Here is a 5,373-nt window from a genome sequence, read left to right as displayed (position 1 = left end):
TTAAATAGATCTTTTTGCCCTCCGAAGTTTGCAAACATAGCTTGTTCTAGTTTTTCAGGCCAGTTTAGAATTGTTTTGACTCCTCATATCAACTCGTAATTGAGTGATTCTTTTTGCTTTGGAAAGCTTGAGTCAGTAGTATTCTGTAGAAATATTATCAGAAAATTGGCATAGACTTTTTCATAGGAGAGTTGGAGAGAGAATTGTTGGTATATCCAGCTTGGCAGTTGTTTCACATCATTATCTTTACTGTTATTGTTGTCTTCACTTTTATCTTGCTGTCCAGAGCTACTTCATATCCTTTATTGCTGCTAGTTGTGCTACGGCGTGACCTCATTAGTGTTCTAGTCTCGCGTCTCTAGTCTGGTCTAGCATAGGACCAACACAGTAAAGGTATTGTTGATATAACTTCACATAAGAATGATGCATGCCTAGTTAACTTGAATACATCATGTGTTGAGTTACCTATTAATTTGAGCACACCACCTATTTTAGAGAATTGTGTTACTGTCATGAATGCGTCATGTGATAAAACAACTAAAATACCAACAATTTTAAGTGCACCCATTGAATTAACTGTTGATGCAAAAGAACCAATGTTTAATCATTTTGATATGACCTCTAATCTTGGTGATGATTTTGTGTCCAATGACTTATTGCATGTTTGCTTATTTAAGCATGTTGTAGCATGTAAATTTGATGCAAGTAAGGTTTACTCACCAATTTCGGATGGTTTAATGGTGAACATTGTCAACCTTTTGAAATGAATTAGAGCTTCACTTATATGTGCAAACCGAGTTGCAATATTTTCATGCCTTCTACTTCTTGTGATAATATTTTTGCTTAGATTTTATGAACTATGAAAGTTACTCATGCATACATGTGTCCTATGTTCAAAAACCAAGGGAAGTAAAAGTAGATGACATATACATATACAACTTGTACACCTTGTTTATTTTCTTAGCCACATTTCAGATTATGCAAAGCCGAGGACGGCTTTGTTCTCAAGAAGGGGAGGATGATGTGGACATGACTACCTTGGATATGACCAAAAATACTGCATACATGTATATTTGTGAGGTGATTTCTAATGCAAACTATGCAATAATTAATTTATGTCATCTAGGACAAAAATACTTCATAGACTTTTGTCCATGTCTAATTGCAGGTGTATGGGACATTTGTACAATCCACATTTGAAGATAAGGGAAAAAGATAAGTTTAGGTGCTGTTCGTCCTCTCACGTCACTTTTGGCCAAGGGAAGATAGAGTCCAAGTCTCCCATGTTTTGGATTTAGATTCGGAGTGCACAGACATACCTGACTCAAAATGCCAAGAACTCTTTCATACGGACTCCGGATTGGGTGATTTTTTTTGTTGGAATGTAGATTTCGCGCTCTTTCATACCCAATTGGATTCACCTTCAAATTCGCCTGGAGCGCTGAGATATCGACGAAACAATCTAACGCTGTAGCAGAATCCGAGTCAAACTACAAGTCCAAAGGTGTTGCATCACCTCCACTTGGGCCCATGAGCATTGTACGACTTAGGGTTAGTTATAGGCTGCCTTGGGACATCCTCCCACCTCCTTGGCCACCACCCCTTGCTCCTATCTAATAGATCCATCTAGTAGTTTTTTCCTTGGGATTTGTTTAGTTAAAAGTTAGCCATTGCAACTTCGTGTACTTCGTTTATGTCCAATGACCAAACCAAGACCGCTTCCGGATCCCCACTTTTATCAATACTTCATATATATTCACAATATTCAGATTGCATTATCATATTCTTGCTTGTTCTTCGATTGCATGTAGGAATGGACCTTCATGGTCAGGCTGATCGTGCTTCCGGCATCATCGGTAACCTCAGGAGATTGGTTTAGCGATTGCTAAGGCACAACGTCGTGCACATTTGTAGTCGGATCGTGAAAGTCGACTCCACCAAATCGATAGTTCCCATCTCATCGAAAGATCGGGACACCCCGCCTCTATCACCCGTGAACATGGGGTTTGGAGGTCGTGCGCACGGGGGTGCGCGTCTTCACTTCCAGAAGGTTTCTGGATGGCCCGTGGGCATGGGGTTGCCTGGGAGCTGTTGTCTTTGTCTTGATGGCCTCCTCCTTCTTACTTGTGGCCTTGGGGTCCTTCTCCTAGGCCTTTGGGATGTCCCTTAGCTACTTGGTGGAGTTTGTCCTTGTACCTAATAACACATAGCACACTTTGGTGAGGTAGAATCCAAGTTCTAGATTTCAATGGCACGTGCGCGAGCTCCTGTCATAGGTCCACGTGGTGCTTGATGTGTTGGTGTAGAGTCAACGAGGATGATCGAAGGATGCTCTGCATTATCTCGCCCGCTTGGCAGAGATCTATCCTCGGATCATAATCTTCATCACTATGGTATGGGGTCAAGTCCTTGACATTGAAGATGTCACTTACATTGTACTTATCATGTGGGATGTCGATCTTGTAGGTGTTGTCGTTGTAATGTACTAGCACCTTTAAAGGACCATCGGTGCGAGGTAGTAGCTTGGACTTGCGGTCGTTGGGAAAGCGGTCTTTGCGAAGGTGTAGCCATACGAGATCTCCTGGGTTGAACACCATGGGAGTCTTGTTTATGTTAAGCTTGGTGGTGAGGTGGTGTACTTGACGCTTGATCGTGGATGTTGTATCTTCATGCATCTTCTTGAGGTAAGTTTCTCTTGTGCTTGCGTCCAAGTTCACTCGTTCACTACCTTGTAGTGGTAGAATGTCCAATGGGGACAATGGATTGAATCCACAGATGACAAGGGGGACTTGTCGGTAGTCAAATGTCTTGCGCGATTGTAGGCGTACTTGGTGATGGGTAAGCACTCCTCTCATTCCTTGATATTCTTCTTGATCAACACGCCTAGGAGAGTAGATAGTGTCTGGTTGATGACTTCCATTTGGTCATTGGTTTGGGGATGATAGGCCGACGAGAAGAGTAGCTTGGTTCCGAGCTTGGCGCATAGTGTCTTCCAAAAGTACTTAGGAACTTGACGTTGTGGTCCAACACAATTGTCTTGGGCACTCCATGCAACCTCAAGATTTCCCTACAACAAAGATTTGCAACATGTGAAGCATCGTCTATCTTGTTGCATGGGATGAAATGTGCTGTTTTAGAAAATCGGTCCACAACAACAAATATCAGATCTTTTCCATTTTGAGTCCTAGGTAATCCAAGCACAAAATCCATGCTAATTACTTCCCATGATTGATATGGAATAGGAAGTGGCATATGTAAACCATGAGATTGGGCTTGAGATTTAGCTTTGCGGCATGTAGAGCACTGGTTTGTGTTGCGTGCAACATCGCGAAACATCTTTGGCCAAAAGTACTTGGAGGAGAGTGACAATGCCGCCCCTTCTAGCTCGGCAGGGGGGTGCACTCAAGGCAAATATCAAGGGCAACAAGAGGCGTAACAAGGTTTGCCCAGGTTCGGGCCGCTGAGAAGCGTGAAACCCTACTCCTACTTGGATGTATTGGATGTGTGTGAGTACACAGAGCGCTCTTCCCTGGAAAGCTACGAGGGGAAAGTAGGTGCACGAACACGTATGCTTGAGGTTACAATGGGTTGGAACCCTCGTAAAGTTGCCCCGACCCTCCTTTTATAGCTTAGGGGGTTACCATAGTGGCAAAAGGGTCATTACAGGGTGATTATATATAAACATAACTATCATACCTAACTCTGCTAGTTAGGACAAAAGTCATTAAATGCATCGCTACGTGTCGTAAGGAGGAGCCCCGACAAGGTTGCCGCACCGCTTGCTCAACTACCTCCTATTAGCTTGACATGCCATTAGGACAGGTGTCGATAAAGGTAATTCCTCTTACAACGGGCTCCCACGTGGTCGACAAGCCTCACCAAAACGCCTGCGGGCTCGACACCTCACCAATGGGTGACTACCTGCACGGTGAGGTGGACGCTGGTGGTAGGCGAAGCCTTGCCGGGACAAGCGCCTGCCGGGCTTTCGTCTTGCCTGTCCTGCCTTGCTGGCAAGGGCCCGCTTCTTGTACTTCATTTTTGTAGTTTTCTGTGGTCTTCTTGATGTTCTCTTTGATCTCTCGAAGAGCTGCTTCCTTGACTTGGGAGCTTCCTTTGAGGCGTTCGTTTGGCAGGAGGGCTACTACTTGCCTATGCATAAGTTAGGGTATTACACACCCATGTTTAATACATCGACAGGAGCCCCTAGGCCTCGGCCACACATGTTGTCGGGCATCGTTGGGCGAGGCCCAAACATTGCACATGCAAGGCTACGTTGGTCCAGATGGATTGATGCCAACGTTTGGAGATTTTCTTTGCTTTTTCATTAACCTGAACTTCGAGCCAGGCCCCAGCTTTTGTCTGGCGTTGTCATCCTTTTTTTAAACAGCTTTTGTCGTCCGTGCCAGAAAGCAGGGGTGCGTGCATACATGGGTTGCAACCAGGCTCAGCGTGGACATGCCCACGATCATGCAAATTTTGAAGTAACTGCTGCATTTGCCACCACTTCCTCCTTTACCACAACATTTCCCTCCCCCATGATGCAGATTAGGTGCGGGACATGGGATTGCAGCAGAAGGGCGGTTGTGGTGGCAGTGTCCTGATTAGAGGAGCGAGAATGCCCGATTGGCGAAGACGGGCGGCCAGTGCAGTAAAGTGCCCGTCAGAAACGTAGGGCGCAAGATTGGTGGAGCGGGGTGGTTGCCCTAAGGTAGTGGAGAGCTGATAGAAGTGAAGGTGTCCCAATGTTTCAATGAGATAGATATCGTTTTCTATGGGAGTCGACTTTGGCGATCCAACTACGAACGTGTGAAGACGTCACGCCTTAGCAACCGCTAAACCAACTTCCGAGGGTTATTGACCATGCCGGAGCACGATCAACCTGACCACGAGGGTCTATTTCCCGCGAGCAAACGAAGAACAAGCAAGAAACTGTGATTGCAATCTGGATATTGCGAATAAAAGAGGAAAGCTTTATTAATGAAGGTGGGGTTCTGTGACGTCTTGGTCTGGTCATTGGACACAAACGAAGTATGCGAAGTTGTAGCTATGGCGAACTTTTAATCTAAACAAAACCCAAAGTCTAAACGACGCCCTAAGGGGCATATATATGGAGGAAGAGGGGGGAATTTCGTGGCCCTTGGAGGAGGGGTCCGAAACCAACCCTGACTCTTGTTTCCCCACACATACGGACTCTAAAAACAGCCTATACTTAAGTATTTTGAAAATACATGGGCCTGGCCCAATAATAAGGTGACACAGCACCTAGAATCGCCTCTGGACGAAATTTATGAAGTGGCATCTTGTATATTTCGTCCAAGGCTTCATGCACTCCTTATGGTGGCTTCAAAGTCCTGAAATCATCACTTCTAACTC

This window comes from Triticum aestivum, chromosome 5A (genome assembly GCF_018294505.1).
Source record: "Triticum aestivum cultivar Chinese Spring chromosome 5A, IWGSC CS RefSeq v2.1, whole genome shotgun sequence".
Classification (NCBI taxonomy): domain Eukaryota; kingdom Viridiplantae; phylum Streptophyta; class Magnoliopsida; order Poales; family Poaceae; genus Triticum; species Triticum aestivum.
This window is presented reverse-complemented; position numbering follows the sequence as displayed.